The sequence below is a fragment of the Eretmochelys imbricata genome, chromosome 1 (genome assembly GCF_965152235.1).
Source record: "Eretmochelys imbricata isolate rEreImb1 chromosome 1, rEreImb1.hap1, whole genome shotgun sequence".
In the NCBI taxonomy this organism is placed as follows: Eukaryota; Metazoa; Chordata; order Testudines; family Cheloniidae; genus Eretmochelys; species Eretmochelys imbricata.
Genome location: NC_135572.1, coordinates 331,608,092 through 331,627,670, shown reverse-complemented (window position 1 = coordinate 331,627,670; position 19,579 = coordinate 331,608,092). Strand labels below are relative to the sequence as shown.

Below are 19,579 nucleotides of genomic sequence, written 5' to 3'. Positions count from 1 at the left end.
AAAAGGTGAGAGGAAATAACAGAAAGCAGCAGGAGGTACAGGGAGAGAGAGGAGGAGGAGCCTCTTATGTATCTCTCTAGCACCCCCAGGAGCCTGGACTGATTAACACCAGCTTCTCAGGGAGCTTCCTGTTTCCTGCTGCTTCCCTGAACCCTCTTGAGGAGAACAGGCAGTCAACTGAAGTAGTAGGAGCCAGTTCGGCCCTTCAATTTGTCCCCTTCAATTGAGTGTTGAGAGCCACTATAGCTGGCACAGAACAGCAGTCATGAGTGAAGGAAGAAAACGCCCCTCTGGGGCAGCATTCAGAAAAAGAAAGAAAGCAAAGGAAGCTTTTCTATCTAAGCAGGAAGGAGCTCTCCTGAGAGACATAGACACAAATGTTCACAGTGAGCCTTCCAACCGCAGTGAGGATGTGAGTGGTGAGGAGATGCCTGATTTTCCAGTTAGTCAGAGTGCAGGTGACCTGGCAGCTACTGCAGCATCCATATCTCCAGCTCAAATGGATGTAACCGTGCACATTCCTGAAGAAAAGTGTAGATCAGAGAAGAGTGTAGTGGAGGCGCAAGAAACAGCTGCTGCTGAGTTTAGTTCCTTAAGTCTAAATGATCCAGGACTGTGGACTCCCTTGAGCAGTAGCCTGAGGGACTTCCTTGTACTGCGTGGGCCACAGCAAGTAAAAAACTTCATGTTCCCCAAAGACAATGAAAATAGAAGTTTCCATCCATCACATTACTGGCGTGAAATCCCCAATGGTGGCAAAGTGGAGAGGCCATGGCTTTTGTACTCAAAAACCCAGAATGCTGCATACTGTTTTGGTTGCAAACTCTTCCAGTCTAATGTTCCAGCCACACTGGGTTCCACAGGAACAAAGGACTGGAAAAATCTGGTTAGAAATCTGGCATGCCATGAGAAGGCAGCAAATCACCAGAGAGCATTCCATAGGTGGAAAGAGCTTGAGATGAGACTAAGGTTAAAGGCCACCATAGATGATTAGCATCAGGAGAAGATTGCATCACAGTCCCTTTACTGGCAAAATGTTCTGAAAAGGCTCATTGCCATTGTGAGAATGCTCGCTACCCGAAGTCTAGCACTGCGTGGCACTTCAGATCAGCTGTATGTGCCAAACAATGGAAACTTCCTTAAAATTGTGGAGCTGATGGCTCAGTTTGATGCTGTACTCGAGGAGCATCTAAGAAGAGTCACCTCCCAAGAAATGAACACACACCACTACCTTGGAAAAACAATTCAAAATGAGGTCATACAGTTACTGGCAACAAAAGTCAAACAAACAGACGATTGTGGCAGATCTGAAGTCAGCAAGATATTACTCTGTTATTCTTGACTGTACACCTGACGTCAGCCATACAGAACAGATGACTTTAATGGTGCGCTTTGTAACAACAACAGAACCTAGTGAAAATGTCTCTGCTTGTGAACCTAGTGAAAATGTGATTGTCAGAGAGCATTTTCTAGAATGTATTGACATTGATGATACTACAAGTGCTGGTATGACAAACGTGTTTCTTAAAAAGCTGGAAGATACGGGAATTGTGATAGCTGACATGAGAGGTCAGGGCTACAATAATGGTGCCAAAATGAGAGGAAAGAACAGAAGAGTGCAGACACGGATCCGAGAGTTAAACCCACAAGTTTTTTTTGTCCCATGCAGTTCTCATTCATTGAACTTGGTGGTCAGTGATGCAGCATTAGTTTCTAGTGAGGCTGCTAAATTTTTTAATGTAATTCAAAGTATCTATATATTTTTCTCTGCATCAACTCATCAATGGCAAAATTTGAAGCAACACCTGGGAACATCCTCTCTGACACTGAAATCACTGAGTGCCACACGATGGGAAAGTCGAGTGGAGGCAATAAAACCTATCAAACAACAAATTGGGAAGACAGATGATGCCATAGCATTATCCTCCATAATGGCAACTATGACAGGAACTGTTCATGGGAGAACAGTGTCAGAGGAAAATGGAATCACCAGAAACATACAGAACTTCAAATTTCTGTGTGGCTTAGTGTTGTGGCATGACATACCGTTTGAAATAAATGTTGTAAGCAAGAGACTCCAAGGTGTTGACCTTGAGATATCTGGAGCAATGGAACAACTGGACAAAGCAAAGTCATACCTACAGTCTTACCAGTCAGATGAGGGATTTCAAAATGTTCTGAAGAGTGCACAGAAGTTGGCAGAGGAACTTCACGCTGAAGCTATTTTCCCACCCATTCAAGAATACAAGATTCACCGAAGAAGAAGACATTTTGATTATGAGGCACGGGATAAAACCATATGAGACCCCAAACAACAATTCAAAGTTGAATTCTTTAACCAGGTGCTAGATTGTGCAATACAGTCAGTTGAAGATGTTTCATGCAGTTCAAGAAACACAGCAGTATATTTGGGATGTTTTATGATATTCCAAAACTCCTCACTATACCTGAAGAAGACCTACACCAGCAACGCAGGGCACTAGAGACAGTGTTGACACATGATGACATGTGCGATACTGATGCAAGTGATGGAGAAGATGAACTGAAAGCCCTTTCAAGATACATTTCAGCAGGATCAACTCTAAAGGCTGTTCTGGAATATATGTGCACATTTGGAAGATTGGACAAATGACCAGGGAAGAGTATTAAAATATTGCTCAGGCATGCAGGAGTGAAATCAGGAAGGCCAAATCACACTTTGAGTTGCAGCTAGCAAGAGATGTTAAGAGTAACAAGAAGGGTTTCTTTAGGTATGTTAGCAACAAGAAGAAAGTCAAGGAAAGTGTGGGCCCCTTACTGAATGAGGGAGGCAACCTTGTGACAGAGGATGTGGAAAAAGCTAATGTACTCAATGCTTTTTTTGCCTCTGTCTTCAGGAACAAGGTCAGCTCGCAGACTACTGTACTGGGCAGCACAGCTTGGGAAGGAGGTGACCAGCCCTCTGTGGAGAAAGAAGTGGTTCGGGACTATTTAGAAAAGCTGGAAGAGCACAAGTCCATGGGGCTGGATGCGCTGAATCCGAGAGTGCTAAAGGAGTTGGCGGATGTGATTGCAGAGCCATTGGCCATTATCTTTGAAAACTCAAGGCAATCAGGGGAGGTCCCGGACAACTTGAAAAAGGCTAATGTAGTGACCATCTTTTAAAAAGGGAAGAAGGAGCATCCAGAGAACTACAGGACAGTCAGCCTCACCTCAGTCCCTGGAAAAATCATGGAGCAGGTCCTCAAGGAACCAATTCTGAAGCACTGAGCAGAGAGGAAAGCGATCAGGAACAGTCAGCATGGATTCACCAGGGGCAAGTCATGCCTGACTAACCTAATTGCCTTCTATGACAAGATAACTGGCTCTGTGGATGAGGGGAAAGCAGTGGATGTGTTATTCCTTGACTTAGCAAAGCTTTTGACACAGTCTCCCACAGTATTCTTGCCAGTAAGTTAAAGAAGTATGGGCTGGATGACTGGACTATAAGGTGGATAGAAAGCTAGCTAGATCGTCGAGCTCAAAGGGTAATGATCAATGGCTCCATGTCTAGTTGGCAGCCAGTATCAAGTGGAGTGCCCCACAGGTTGGTCCTGGGGCCAGTTTTCTACAATATCTTCATTAATGATCTTGAGGATGGCATGGATTGCACCCTCAGCAAGTTTTCAGATGACACTAAACTGGGAGGAGAGGTAGATACGCTGGAGGGTAGGGATAGGGTACAGAGGGACCTAGACAAATTAGAGGATTGGGCCAAAAGAAATCTGATGAGGTTCAACAAGGACAAGTGCAGAGTCCTGCACTGAGGACAGAAGAATCCCATGCACCGCTACAGACTAGGGACCGAATGGCTCGGCAGCAGTTCTGCAGAAAAGAACCTAGGGGTTACAGTGGACGAGAAGCTAGACATGAGTCAACAGTGTGCCCTTGCTGCCAAGAAGGCCAATGGCATTTTGGGATGTATAAGTAGGGGCATTGCCAGCAGATCGAGGGACATGATCGTTCCCCTCTATTCGACATTGGTGAGGCCTCATCTGGAGTACTGTGTCCAGTTTTGGGCCTCACACTACGAGAAGGATGTGAAATAATTGGAAAACGTCCAGCGGATGGCAACAAAAATGATTAGGGGACTGGAACACATGACTTATGAGGAGAGGCTGAGGGAACTGGGATTGTTTAGTCTGCGGAAGAGAAGAATGAGGGGGGATTCGGTAGCTGTTTTCAACTACCTGAAAGGGGGTTCCAAAGAAGATGGATCTAGACTGTTCTCAGTGGTAGCAGATGACAGAATGAGGAGTAATGGTCTCAAGTTGCAGTGGGGGAGGTTTAGGTTGGATATTAGGAAAAACTTTTTCACTAGGAGGGTGGTAAAACACTGGAATGCGTTACCTAGGAAGGTGGTGGAATCTCCTTCCTTTGAGGTTTTTAAGGTCAGGCTTGACAAAGCCCTGTCTGGGATGATGTAGTTGGGGATTGGTCCTGCTTTGAGCAGGGGGTTGGACTCGATGACCTCCTGAGGTTCCTTCCAACCCTGATATTCTATGATTCTATGATAAGATGACCACCCTCTTTTCAAATGCTTTTGTTGCTCTGCGCATACTTCTGACACTTCCTTTAACTGTTGCCAGTGGAGAACGCAGCTTCTCCAAGCTGAAGTTAATAAAAACAGATCTACGCTCCACAATGACAGAGGAGAGGCTGGTCGGCCTTGCAACCATCTCAATAGAGCATGAGCTGGCCCAGACTGTGGACCTTCAGCAGAAAGCAGTTCAAATCTTTGCAACCAAGAAGGCACGGAAAGCACCACTTTGATTATTCAAACAGATAAAAATACCAGTGTTTACTATGCAGACAAGAAAAGTTACATTTGCTGTTCAGGCATTTGAAAGTTAAGTTTCAGAGTAGCAGCCGTGTTAGTCTGTATCCGCAAAAAGAAAAGGAGGACTTGTGGCACCTTAGAGACTCACAAAGTTATTTGAGAATAAGCTTTCATGAGCTACAGCTGACTTCATTGGATGCATGCAGTGGAAAATACAGTGGGAAGATTTTATATACACAGAGAACATGAAACAATGGGTGTTACCATACACACTGTAACAAGAGTGGTCAGGTAAGGTGAGCTATTACCAGCAGGAGAGAAAAAAAAACAACTCATCATCAAGGATCTACAACCTATCCTGAAGGACGACCCATCACTCTCACAGATCTTGGAAAACAGGCGAGTCCTTGCTTACAGACAGCCCCGCAACCTGAAGCAAATACTCACCAGCAACCACACACCATACAACAAAAACACTAACTCAGGAACCTATCCTTGCAACAAAGCCCATTGCCAACTGTGTCCACATATCTATTCAGGGGACACCATCATAGAGCTTAATCACATCAGCCACACCATCAGGGGCTCGGCCACCTGCATATCTACCAATGTGATATATGCCATCATGTGCCAGCAATGCTCCTCTGCCATGTACATTGGTCAAACTGGACAGTCTCTATGTAAAAGAATAAATGGACACAAATCAGATGTCAAGAATTATAACATTCATAAACCAGTTGGAGAACACTTCAATCTCTCTGGTCGCTCGATTACAGACCTAAAAGAGGCAATTCTTCAACAAAAAATCTTCAAAAACAGACTCCAAGGAGAGACTGCTGAATTGGAATTAATTTGCAAACTGGACACCATTAAATTAGGCTTGAATAAAGACTGGGAGTAAAGACACAAAGTAAAACTATTTCCCCATGTTTATTCCCCCCCGCCCCTGTTCCTCACATGTTCTTGTCAACTGCTGGAAATGGCTCTCTTTTATTATCACTGCAAAAGGTTTTTTTCTCTCTCTCTCTCCTGCTGGTAATAGCTCACCTTACCTGACCACTCTTGTTACAGTGTGTATGGTAACACCCATTGTTTCATGTTCTCTGTGTATATAAAATCTCCCCACTGTATTTTCCACTGCGTGCATCCGATGAAGTGAGCTGTAGCTCATGAAAGCTCAAATAAATCTGTTAGTCTCTAAGGTGTCACAAGTACTCCTTTTCTTTTTATGAAAGTTAAGTGTTACTTAAAATTTTTGAACAAGGCATTTTAAGTTGTTAGTTCTCTTTCATTGGGGTAGGTAGCAGAGCAGTACCATGAGAGGAGCAGAACAGGAGGAAGGCAGAACTGAGACCTTTCAAATTTTTGGCCCAAGCGAGGGGTAATGGGGGCATCATTTGAGCTCCCCGCCTCAGGTGGCTGTGCCTCTCCAAACAGCCTGGCATGGCCCCACCCACACTCCGCCCCCAGGCCCTTTCCCGCACTGCAGTTCCTTCCTGCTCTTCCACAGTAGCCCAGGTTGGCTGGGGCTGGGGTGGGCTGGCGTTGCAGTTCCACCGGGACTCGGGGCAGCTGGTGCTGGAGCCATGCTGCCCACCTGGCACTTGGGGCGCTGGGACCATGCCGCAGCTCTGGGGCTGGCGGCACTCCAGGGCTGGGGTTGGGGGCCCGCCCAGAGCGCTGGAGGCCTAACCAGAGCTCTGGAGCTGGGGCAGGGGGCCTGGTGGCCACAGTGGGGGTGCTCTGGGTCCCTGCAGGGGAGGGAGGGTAGAAGGGGAGGGTGAGGAGCAGGGCCTTGGGCAGAAGGGGAGGGGCCAGGGGCTAGCCTCCCCAATGGCCGGTTCACCAGCTGCCCGTGGTGGCTTTCCACATCCAAAAGTTCTGCAGCCACAGTTTGTCAACCCAGACTTGCATAACACTAAGATCCCTCCATTCAGAAGCCCACAGAGTGCTGGGATGGAAACCAATGCATCATGGGACATTGAGCCCGCCCCATGACATCCTGTGATCCTCTCTGCCTTCCCAGAAGTCTTACCTGCAGAAGGTGGACAGTAGCACCATGGGATAGCTACCCACAGTGCACTGCTCTCTCTGTTGATGTTAGAGCACCAATTGTGGACACGCTTTACAGAAAGAGGGAACGTAGTGCAAACACGCAATAGTGATGTTATTATAGCGCTTTTCGATGGTCCACATAACTTTTGTTGACAAAACTGTAGTGTAGATCAGTGGTTCTCAAAGCCAGTCCCCCACTTGTTCAGGGAAAACCCCTGGTGGGCCGGACCGGTTTGTTTACCTGCCGCATCCGCAAGTTTGGCCGATCGCGGCTCCCACTGTCTGTGGTTCACTGCTCCAGGGCAATGGGGGCTGAGGAAAGCGGAGTGGGCTGAGGGATGTGCTGACCGCCATTCCTGCAGCCCCCATTGACCTGGAGCGGCGAACCGCAGCCAGTGGGAGCTGCGATCGGCCGAACCTGTGGATGCGGGACAGGAGCTGATGGCAGGATGCTGCATTGCCAATGTTCATGCTCTTATCAAGAGTTTCATGTTATTGGGTGATTTCCTTTAGCCCCAGCTCCGGGAGTCCTGGGATTTTGTAAGAATCGCAGCTCCTTTAAAAAAAAACAAAACCAAAGGCTGTTTCCAGCCTTTGGGCTGAGGGGTGGGGGCGGGAGCCTGGAAACGCGACCCCCAGAGGCTCTGTTAAGTCAGCAGACAAGGAGCGGTGGCTGCTACTGTCAATCGGATCAATCGCGGCATTTGAGCGGCTGGATCCCGACGCAGGAGCAGCGGGCGCGTCCCGTCACCCGGCCCGGCCGGGCGCGTAGGACGCCTCGTGAGGGGAGAAGAGAACGCCCCGGCTAGGAGCAAGAAGCAGAACCATAGAGCGCGGCCTCCGCGGAGTGCTAGACAGGCACATTCTCGGTCCCTTCCAGCCGGCCCGTCTCGGTGCTTGCTGGCGGTAGGGCACGCGCGGCCTTCTCATTGGCCCGGAAGACACCCGCTCCAGACCCGGAGGCGCAGGCACGGGGCTGCCGGAGTCGAGCGCCGGGAAGCGCTCACCGCTGCTCGGTCAGTGGCCGGCCGGGAGGTAGGCGCCTGTCCCCGTTCCCAGCCGCTCTGCCCCTCAGCACCGCCGGTGTCCCTGCCCCCCGCACCGCTCCCCGCCCTGAGCGCCCTCCGCGCCTATCCCCCGCACCCCTCCCCACCCTGAGCCCCCTCCCCGCGATCCCCCCTCCCCACCCCGCTCTGAGCCCCCTCCGCGCCTATCCCCCGCACCCCTCCCCACCCTGAGCCCCCTCCCCGCGAATCCCCCCTCCCCACCCCGCTCTGAGCCCCCTCCCCGCGATCCCCCCTCCCCACCCCGCTCTGAGCCCCCTCCTCGCATATCCCCCGCACCCCTCCCCATCCTGAGCCCCCTCCCCGCGAATCCCCCCACCCCACTCTGAGCCCCTCCCCGCGAATCCCCCGAACCCCTCCCTATCCTGAGCCCCCTCCCCGCGAATCCCCCCTCCCCACCCCACTCTGAGCCCCTCCTCGCATATCCCCCGCACCCCTCCCCATCCTGAGCCCCCTCCCCGCGAATCCCCCCTCCCCACCCCACTCTGAGCCCCTCCTCGCATATCCCCCGCACCCCTCCCCACCCTGAGCCCCCTCCCCGCGAATCCCCCCTCCCCACCCCACTCTGAGCCCCCTCCTCGCATATCCCCCGCACCCCTCCCCACTCTGAGCCCCCTCCCCGTGAATCCCCCGCACCCCTCCCCACCCCACTCTGAGCCCCCTCCTCGCATATCCCCCGCACCCCTCCCCACCCCACTCTGAGCCCCCTCCCCGTGAATCCCCCGCACCCCTCCCCACCCCACTCTGAGCCCCCTCCTCGCATATCCCCCGCACCCCTCCCCACCCCACTCTGAGCCCCCTCCTCGCATATCCCCCGCACCCCTCCCCACCCCACTCTGAGCCCCCTCCCCGCGAATCCTCCCTCCCCACCCCACTCTGAGCCCCCTCCCCGCGAATCCCCCCTCCCCACCCCACTCTGAGCCCCCTCCTCGCATATCCCCCGCACCCCTCCCCTCCCCGCGAATCCCCCCTCCCCTCCCCGCTCTGAGCCCCCTCCTCGCATATCCCCCGCACCCCTCCCCACCCTGAGCCCCCTCCCCGCGAATCCCCCCTCCCCACCCCGCTCTGAGCCCCCTCCTCGCATATCCCCCGCACCCCTCCCCACCCTGAGCCCCCTCCCCACAAATCCCCCCTCCCCTCCCCGCTCTGAGCCCCCTCCCCGCGAATCCCCCGCACCCCTCCCCGCTCTGAGCCCCCTCCCCGCGAATCCCCCGCACCCCTCCCCACCCTGCTCTGAGCCCCCTCCTCGCATATCCCCCGCACCCCTCCCCACCCTGAGCCCCCTCCCCGCGAATCCCCCCTCCCCACCCCGCTCTGAGCCCCCTCCTCGCATATCCCCCGCACCCCTCCCCACCCTGAGCCCCCTCCCCACGAATCCCCCCTCCCCACCCCGCTCTGAGCCCCCTCCTCGCATATCCCCCGCACCCCTCCCCACCCCGAGACCCCTCCCTGCGAATCCCCCCTCCCCACCCCGAGACCCCTCCCTGCGAATCCCCCCTCCCCACCCCGCTCTGAGCCCCTCCTCGCATATCCCCCGCACCCCTCCCCACCCTGAGCCCCCTCCCCGCGAATCCCCCCTCCCCACCCCGCTCTGAGCCCCTCCTCGCATATCTCCCGCACCCCTCCCCACTCTGAGCCCCCTCCCCGCGAATCCCCCCTCCCCACCCCGCTCTGAGCCCCCTCCTCGCATATCCCGCGAATCCCCCCTCCCCTCCCCGCTCTGAGCCCCCTCCCCGCGAATCCCCCCTCCCCTCCCCGCTCTGAGCCCCCTCCCCGCGAATCCCCCGCACCCCTCCCCACCCTGCTCTGAGCCCCCTCCTCGCATATCCCCCGCACCCCTCCCCACCCTGAGCCCCCTCCCCGCGAATCCCCCCTCCCCACCCCGCTCTGAGCCCCCTCCTCGCATATCCCCCGCACCCCTCCCCACCCTGAGCCCCCTCCCCACGAATCCCCCCTCCCCACCCCGCTCTGAGCCCCCTCCTCGCATATCCCCCGCACCCCTCCCCACCCCGAGCCCCCTCCCTGCGAATCCCCCCTCCCCACACCCGCTCTGAGCCCCTCCTCGCATATCCCCCGCACCCCTCCCCACCCTGAGCCCCCTCCCCGCGAATCCCCCCTCCCCACCCCGCTCTGAGCCCCTCCTCGCATATCTCCCGCACCCCTCCCCACTCTGAGCCCCCTCCCCGTGAATCCCCCCTCCCCACCCCGCTCTGAGCCCCCTCCCCGCGAATCCCCCGCACCCCTCCCCGCTCTGAGCCCCCTCCCCGCGAATCCCCCGCACCCCTCCCCGCTCTGAGCCCCCTCCCCGCGAATCCCCCCTCCCCACCCCGCTCTGAGCCCCCTCCTCGCATATCCCCCGCACCCCTCCCCACCCTGAGCCCCCTCCCCACGAATCCCCCCTCCCCACCCCGCTCTGAGCCCCCTCCTCGCATATCCCCCGCACCCCTCCCCATCCTGAGCCCCCTCCCTGCGAATCCCCGCACCCCTCCCCGCTCTGAGCCCCCTCCTCGCATATCCCCCGCACCCCTCCCCACTCTGAGCCCCCTCCCCGCGAATCCCCCCTCCCCACCCCGCTCTGAGCCCCCTCCTCGCATATCCCCCGCACCCCTCCCCACCCTGAGCCCCCTCCCCGCGAATCCCCCCTCCCCTCCCCGCTCTGAGCCCCCTCCTCGCATATCCCCCGCACCCCTCCCCGCTCTGAGCCCCCTCCTCGCATATCCCCCGCACCCCTCCCCGCTCTGAGCCCCCTCCTCGCATATCCCCCGCACCCCTCCCCACTCTGAGCCCCCTCCCCGCGAATCCCCCCTCCCCACCCCGCTCTGAGCCCCCTCCTCGCATATCCCCCGCACCCCTCCCCATCCTGAGCCCCCTCCCTGCAAATCCCCCCTCCCCACCCCGCTCTGAGCCCCTCCTCGCATATCCCCCGCACCCCTCCCCACCCTGAGCCCCCTCCCCGCGAATCCCCCCTCCCCACCCCGCTCTGAGCCCCTCCTCGCATATCTCCCGCACCCCTCCCCACTCTGAGCCCCCTCCCCGTTAATCCCCCCTCCCCACCCCGCTCTGAGCCCCCTCCTCGCATATCCCCCGCACCCCTCCCCACCCTGAGCCCCCTCCCCGCGAATCCCCCCTCCCCACCCCGCTCTGAGCCCCTCCTCGCATATCTCCCGCACCCCTCCCCACTCTGAGCCCCCTCCCCGCGAATCCCCCCTCCCCACCCCGCTCTGAGCCCCCTCCTCGCATATCCCGCGAATCCCCCCTCCCCTCCCCGCTCTGAGCCCCCTCCCCGCGAATCCCCCGCTCCCCTCCCCGCTCTGAGCCCCCTCCCCGCGAATCCCCCGCTCCCCTCCCCACCCTGCTCTGAGCCCCCTCCCCGCGAATCCCCCGCTCCCCTCCCCGCTCTGAGCCCCCTCCCCGCGAATCCCCCGCACCCCTCCCCACCCTGCTCTGAGCCCCCTCCTCGCATATCCCCCGCACCCCTCCCCACCCTGAGCCCCTTCCCCGCGAATCCCCCCTCCCCACCCCGCTCTGAGCCCCCTCCTCGCCTATCCCCCGCACCCCTCCCCACCCTGAGCCCCCTCCCCACGAATCCCCCCTCCCCACCCCGCTCTGAGCCCCCTCCTCGCATATCCCCCGCACCCCTCCCCACCCCGAGCCCCCTCCCTGCGAATCCCCCCTCCCCACCCCGAGACCCCTCCCTGCGAATCCCCCCTCCCCACCCCGCTCTGAGCCCCTCCTCGCATATCCCCCGCACCCCTCCCCACCCTGAGCCCCCTCCCCGCGAATCCCCCCTCCCCACCCCGCTCTGAGCCCCTCCTCGCATATCTCCCGCACCCCTCCCCACTCTGAGCCCCCTCCCCGCGAATCCCCCGCTCCCCTCCCCGCTCTGAGCCCCCTCCCCGCGAATCCCCCGCTCCCCTCCCCACCCTGCTCTGAGCCCCCTCCCCGCGAATCCCCCGCACCCCTCCCCACCCTGAGCCCCCTCCCCGCGAATCCCCCGCACCCCTCCCCACCCTGCTCTGAGCCCCCTCCTCGCATATCCCCCGCACCCCTCCCCACCCTGAGCCCCCTCCCCGCGAATCCCCCCTCCCCACCCCGCTCTGAGCCCCCTCCTCGCATATCCCCCGCACCCCTCCCCACCCTGAGCCCCCTCCCCACGAATCCCCCCTCCCCACCCCGCTCTGAGCCCCCTCCTCGCATATCCCCCGCACCCCTCCCCACTCTGAGCCCCCTCCCCGCGAATCCCCCCTCCCCACCCCGCTCTGAGCCCCCTCCTCGCATATCCCCCGCACCCCTCCCCACCCTGAGCCCCCTCCCCGCGAATCCCCCGCACCCCTCCCCACCCTGAGCCCCCTCCCCGCGAATCCCCCCTCCCCTCCCCGCTCTGAGCCCCCTCCTCGCATATCCCCCGCACCCCTCCCCGCTCTGAGCCCCCTCCTCGCATATCCCCCGCACCCCTCCCCGCTCTGAGCCCCCTCCCCGCGAATCCCCCCTCCCCACCCCGCTCTGAGCCCCCTCCTCGCATATCCCCCGCACCCCTCCCCATCCTGAGCCCCCTCCCTGCAAATCCCCCCTCTCCACCCCGCTCTGAGCCCCTCCTCGCATATCCCCCGCACCCCTCCCCACCCTGAGCCCCCTCCCCGCGAATCCCCCCTCCCCACCCCGCTCTGAGCCCCCTCCTCGCATATCCCCCGCACCCCTCCCCACCCTGAGCCCCCTCCCCGCGAATCCCCCCTCCCCACCCCGCTCTGAGCCCCTCCTCGCATATCTCCCGCACCCCTCCCCACTCTGAGCCCCCTCCCCGTTAATCCCCCCTCCCCACCCCGCTCTGAGCCCCCTCCTCGCATATCCCCCGCACCCCTCCCCGCTCTGAGCCCCCTCCCCGCGAATCCCCCGCACCCCTCCCCGCTCTGAGCCCCCTCCCCGCGAATCCCCCCTCCCCACCCCGCTCTGAGCCCCCTCCTCGCATATCCCCCGCACCCCTCCCCACCCTGAGCCCCCTCCCCACGAATCCCCCCTCCCCACCCCGCTCTGAGCCCCCCTCCTCGCATATCCCCTGCACCCCTCCCCATCCTGAGCCCCCTCCCTGCGAATCCCCCCTCCCCACCCCGCTCTGAGCCCCCTCCTCGCATATCCCCCGCACCCCACCCCCGCTCTGAGCCCCCTCCTCGCATATCCCCCGCACCCCTCCCCACCCTGAGCCCCCTCCCCGCGAATCCCCCGCACCCCTCCCCACCCTGAGCCCCCTCCCCGCGAATCCCCCGCACCCCTCCCCACCCTGAGCCCCCTCCTCGCATATCCCCCGCACCCCTCCCCACTCTGAGCCCCCTCCCCGCGAATCCCCCCTCCCCACCCCGCTCTGAGCCCCCTCCTCGCATATCCCCCGCACCCCTCCCCATCCTGAGCCCCCTCCCCGCGAATCCCCCCTCCCCACCCCGCTCTGAGCCCCCTCCTCGTATATCCCCCGCACCCCTCCCCATCCTGAGCCCCCTCCCCGCGAATCCCCCCTCCCCACCCCGCTCTGAGCCCCTCCTCGCATATCCCCCGCACCCCTCCCCACCCCGCTCTGAGCCCCCTCCCCGCGAATCCCCCCTCCCCACCCCGCTCTGAGCCCCCTCCTCGCATATCCCCCGCACCCCAGCCCGCTCTGAGCCCCCTCCTCGCGAATCCCCCCTCCCCAGCCCGCTCTGAGCCCCCTCCTCGCGAATCCCCCCTCCCCAGCCCGCTCTGAGCCCCCTCCTCGCATATCCCCCGCACCCCACCCCGCTCTGAGCCCCCTCCTCGCATATCCCCCGCACCCCACCCCGCTCTGAGCCCCCTCCCCGCGAATCCCCCGCACCCCTCCCCGCTCTGAGCCCCCTCCCCGCGAATCCCCCGCACCCCTCCCCGCTCTGAGCCCCCTCCCCGCGAATCCCCCGCACCCCTCCCCGCTCTGAGCCCTCTCCTCGCATATCTCCCGCACCCCTCCCCGCTCTGAGCCCCCTCCCCATGAATCCCCCCTCCCCACCACACTCTGAGCCCCCTCCTCGCATATCTCCCGCACCCCTCCCCATCCTGAGCCCCATCCTGAGCCCCCTCCCCGCGAATCCCCCCTCCCCACCCCACTCTGAGCCCCCTCCTCGCATATCTCCTGCACCCCTCCCCATCCTGAGCCCCCTCCCCATGAACCCCCTCTCCCCACCCCACTCTGAACCCCCTCCCCATGTATCCCGAGCCCCCTCCCCACGAATCCCCCCTCCCCACCCCACTCTGAGCCCCCTCCTCGCATATCTCCTGCACCCCTCCCCATCCTGAGCCCCCTCCCCGTGAATCCCCTCTCTCCACCCCACCCTGAGCCCCCTCCTCGCGTATCCTCCACCCCACCCTGAGCCCCCTCCTCGCGTATCTCCTGCACCCCTCCCCAGCCCGAGCCCCCTCCCCACCCCACCTCACCCTGAGCCCCCTCCCCCACCCTGAGCCCCCTGCCCTCTTCCCCACCCTGAGCCCCCTCCCCACGTATCCCCCAACTCTCTCCCCACCCTGAGCCCCCTCCCCACATATCCCACAACCCCTCCCTATTCTGAGCCCCCTCCCCATGTACCCTTCCAAACCCATATCCCTACTACCCTGAGCTCTCCATGTATCCCCAAAATCCCATACCCCCCTCCCCGAACCCCCTCCCCCGTATCCCTGCCCACCCTGAGCCCTCTCCACACATACCCTTCCAGACCACCATAACCCTGAGCCCTCTCCCTATGTATCCTCATATCCCTCCTCACCCTGAGCTCCTTCCCCACCTATCCCCCAAACCCCATATCCCTCCTCACCCGGAGACCCCATCCCCACATATTCCCAAACCCTGTATCTCTTCTCACCCTGAGTCCCCTCCCCACTTTTCCCCCCAAACCCTGTATTGCTTCCCACGCTGAGCCCCCCTCCATGTATCCCCAAATCCCTCCGAGCCCTGAGTCCTCTCCCCATCCACGTATCCCCCAAGCTGCATACCCCTCCTCACCCTGAGCCCCTGTCCCTTGCATCTCCCTACCCCCAGCCCCTCCACACCCTGAATCCCCTTTGCCAAGCCCCCTTCCCATGTATCTCCCAAATCCCCTTTGCTACACCTCATTCTGAGCCTACACCCATGTGTCCCTCAAACCCAAGTTCCTCCTCACCCTGAGCCCCCTGTTCTTGCCCCATGGATCCCCCATCCTGAGCCCTGTGTCCCTGCCTCTCTTCCTGAATCTCCTGTATCCCCAACACATCGTGTCTGCTCTTCTCACCCTGTGCCCCTTATATCCCTGACACTTCCCTTTCCCTGCTTCTGTCTTCCCCACAACATGCCTTTCCCCTCACCCTATATATCCTGCTGTCTCCCATATCCCTTTCTCAGCCCCTCCCACTCCCTCCACCTGTAACCTTCCTCTCCCTTTCCCAACCTCTTGCCCCTATCTCTTTCTCCAAAGATGCCCCTCTTAGCCCTGGCTAGCTCCCTTCCCCCATATGTCCTCCTTGACCCTAGCCTCCCCCGCCCTTCTTTTATTCCCCCCCCCCATCAGATTGCATCTCCTGCACACCCCTTCACCTCATTCCTTCTTCTCCCCCTCCCTTCATCTTCCTACTTGTTCCTCTACGCGTTCCCTTCATCCCCATCTTACCATCTCCCATCTTTCTGGTCCCCTCGCCCCCCTCCCTTGGGATGATGAGTGTTTGTGGCTCGTGTAGTTCCCCTTTTCCCAAGAATAATAATAATAGTCCTAAGCACATCTTGCTTGCCCCTTCTCTCTGACAAAGTGCCTCACTAACATTAATGAATTGAGTCCCACGTCGCTGTCTGCTGCTGTTGTAATAGTTTTTGGGGTTAAATTCAGTGGTAGTTGTCTGGCCTGCCAGAATTTGAATTTGCTGTTATGCATTCCACCTACAGTTTTCAGATTTGACCCTAAAGTCAAGTGCATACTATTATTTTCATTTAAAAGAAAGGTATGAAGAGAAGTCTCCAAATTTGTTTCATAATTTGATCACTTTGTTCATCCCCCATGTGCTGCTATCACTCCCTTTGACATCTTCAGCATAGTTACAATATTCCAGGCTGTGCATGTGCTCACACATGTGAACGCACATATCTGTTACTGGGCTAAACTGCGTAACAACATCCTAGTTCTCAGAAATTGTTTTCTCTGTCCTGTTTCTTTTGTGACTTGTCTCAAACCTGAAGATTTTAAGCCTCTTAGGTGATTTCCCTTCCCCGCCCCACCCATACCAGGGGCTGCACAAATCACTGATGTGTTTTTTTTTAAAAAGCAAGAATGTTACTTTTTTGTTTAGATGAGTTAATCCTATTCTCAAATAGTGGTATGGGTTTTGTTAAATACTGTAGTTAACTAAATCTGTGTAGAAAGAAGACAGTAGGGAAGGGCCAGTTCTTTTCCTTCAAGCATAATAAACCTCTGACATGTTTCAGTCTTTGCCAGGTGGACTTCATTTTTCTTCTCCAGTCCCTTTATCTAATGACGAAGGTAATTTGGCAGTTGCTGATTAGCTGGTGAAGGTAATTCGGCAGTTGCTGATAGGCTGCGGTCTCTTAGAGGTGTGTTTGAAAGAGCACAGAATTAAGATGCATTATGGCTAGCGTGTATGCTGAGTTAGCATAATGCAATTGAATGTTATTACAGTTAAAGTGTTTTCACTGTTTTATCTTGGATTCAGAAAAATAATCTTACTGCAATATTTTGTTTCCATAAAATTTTATGGAGATGGCTGTGTCTTTTAAAAAAAAAAACCCTGTGGCCTTGCTGGTGATGCATAGCATCAAGCAATCTGGCAGATCCAGATCCTTGGTGATGTAAAGCCAACCACTGTATCTCTCTGATTATTGCTCCTTCTAGCCCGCATTGTAGGGAACATTTCAGGGGGCAAAGGGAGTTGGGCCAAGATAATCTCTGGCTGCAGAATGGCACCTTATGGCATTGGCTGCTGGACATAAGAGCCTTAAGAATGCTGTAACTTGCACTGGGAGCCAGCTGACTCCAGGATAAGGAGAATGCAAGTCACATGAAGTCATATTTGTCCCAGTCTTGTGCCTACTGTAGCTGATGTTGCTCTTTTTTCCTATGGTCTCTGTTTTGTGTGTCAATTCAGTTAATCATTGTCCAAATAGCACCAGGGTCACCAAATGGTCACCAAAATGCCCAAGACAGACTGACCAGAATTCAATGAGAACTTAATTGTGTTCCTGTCTGGGTCCCCCCTTCACAAGTCAGCTTTTTCCAGAGCCCTGAAAGACTGGAGCTACTCCCCTTTTCCACAGATTTGTTTTCTGTTCCTTCTAATTTTTAGTTCTCTCTCTTTCTGAAATTTAAATACCAAGAGGAATGCAGTTGTGTCTTTTCAAACTTTACTCACTTTGGCACTCACATTGAGATTCCCTTATCTGATGAACTTGCTCTGCCCTCTGAAATATTGGAAATGGGAGTAACTCCGTATTCATGTTCTATATCATGGCTTGTCTTTTCCCACATGTTTATCAGGTTTCCTTAGGCCTTGGGTTCAGGGTTGCATAGAATTTTTCAGTCTGTCTTTTTTCTGCTCTGTAAGTGTTGGATATTTGGTAGAAAGATCTCAAGTTTCAATCCTTTTGAAAGGGAGGTGATGCAGTTCTAGAATTTTTCTCTAAGGCAGTATTGATAATGACAAAAAGGTTAGTACTGATCAAAATATATCCCTGGCAGAGAATGTCCCCATTAGTCATCTTGGTTCCTGGCAAGCAACTCTGTGCCTGAAGATTACGAGATGCTCAGTTCCCCTTGGATAATGTCATAAGAATGGCCATACTGGGTCACACTAACGGTCCATCTAGCCCAGTATTGTCTTCTGGAGTTGCCAATGCCAGATGCTTCAGAGGCAATGAATAGAACAGGGTACAGAGTAACAGCAGTGTTAGTCTGTATTTGCAAAAAGAAAAGGAGTACTTGTGGCACCTTGGCGACTAACCAATTTATTTGAGCATAAGCTTTCGTGAGCTACAGCTCACTTCATCGGATGCATACTGTGGAAAATACAGAAGATGTTTTTATACACACAGACACAGGGTAACTTATCAAGTGATCCATTCCCTGTTGTCCAGTCCCAGCTTTTGGCAGTGAGAAGTTTAGAGACACCCAGAGCATGGGATTGCATCCCTGATCATCTTGGCTAATAGCCATTGATAGACCTATCCATGAACTTATCTCATTTTTGTTTGAACCCAGTTATACTTTTGGCCTCCACAGCATCCCCTGGCAATGAGTTCCATAGACTGACTGTGCATTGTGTGAAGAAGTACTTCCTTACGTTTGTTTTAAACTGGCTGCCTATTAATTTTTCCTTTTTTGAGATAAGAAGACCAGAACTGCATGCAGTATTCAAAGTATGGGTGTACCATGGATTTATATAGGGGTATTATGATATTTTCTGTTTATCCCTTTCCTAATGGTTGCTAACAGATTGTTAGCTTTTTTTGACTGCTGCTGCACATTGAGCAGATGTTTTCAGAGAACTATTCAGTGACTTCAAGATCTTTCTTGAGTGGAAACAGCTAATTTAGACTCAATCCCAACTATATATACAAAATGATGATGTTTTCCAGTGTGAATTACTTTGTATTTATTAATATTGAATTTCATCTGCCATTTTGGTGTCCGGTCATCCAGTTTTGTGAGACCCCTTTGTAACTCTTCAGTCTGATTTGGATTTACAAAATTATTCAGGATATTTATTGTGTACAGACTTTGCCACCTCTCTGTTTACCCCTTTTTTCCAGATCACTTATGAATATGTTGAATAGTACTGGTCCCAGTACAGATCCTTGGAGGACCATCGTATTTACCTCTCACCATTGTGAAAATGGACCATTTATTCCTACCCTTTGTTTCCTATCTTTTAACCAGTTACTGATCCATGAGAGGACCTTCCTTCTTATCCCATGACTGCCTACTTTGCTTAAGAGCCTTTGGTTAGGGACCTTGTCCAAGTACACTGTATCCACCATATCTCTCTTGTTCATGTGTTTCTTGACCCCCTCAGAAAATTCTAATAGATTCGTGAGGTATGATTTCCCTTTTTCAAAAGCCGCATTGACTCTTCCCCAACAAATTGTGTTCATCCGTGTATCTCATAATTCTGTTCTTTACTATAGTTTCAACCAGTTTGCCTGGTGCTAAAGAGAGGCATATTGGCACTTCTGGATCCTTTTTTAAAATTGGGGGCATTGCAATAGCTATCCTCAGTCATCTGGAACAGATGCTGGTTTAAGTGATAGGTTACATACCACAGTTAATTTTGCAATTTCATATTTGAGTTTCTTCAGAACTCTTAGGTGAATACCACCTGGTCCTAGAGTGTTGTTGTTGTTTAATTTATCAATTTGTTCCCAAACCTCCTTTACTGACATCTCAATCTAGGACTGTTCCTCAGATCTGCCATCTTAAAAGAATTGGTCAGGTGTGGGAATCTCTCTCACATCCTCTGCAGTGATGACTGATGAAAATAATTCATTTAGCTTTTCCACAATGGCCTTGTCTTCCTTCAGTGTTTCTTTAGCACCTTGACTGTGTGGTGGCCCCACTGATTGTTTGGCACACTTCTGATGTATGTAAACAAAAATTCTTTTGCTGTTAATTTTTGTGTCTTTTGCTAGTCTTTTTTGGAC

General features: G+C 55.7%; 1 protein-coding gene across 8 annotated transcripts in view; it reads left to right on the top strand.

Moving 5' to 3' along the window:
• Positions 1-7,757: 7,757 nt before the first annotated feature.
• The window catches only part of ERGIC2 (ERGIC and golgi 2), a 73,830-nt gene continuing 62,008 nt past the window's right edge, over positions 7,758-19,579 (top strand). For 7 of the 8 annotated variants that reach the window (XR_013348093.1, XR_013348090.1, XM_077835249.1 and 4 more), the window contains exon 1: positions 7,758-7,888. The gene's annotated coding sequence lies outside the window, so the exon portion shown is untranslated. The remainder of the gene's footprint in view (positions 7,889-19,579) is intronic. The other variant, XM_077835230.1, reaches the window with a different exon arrangement.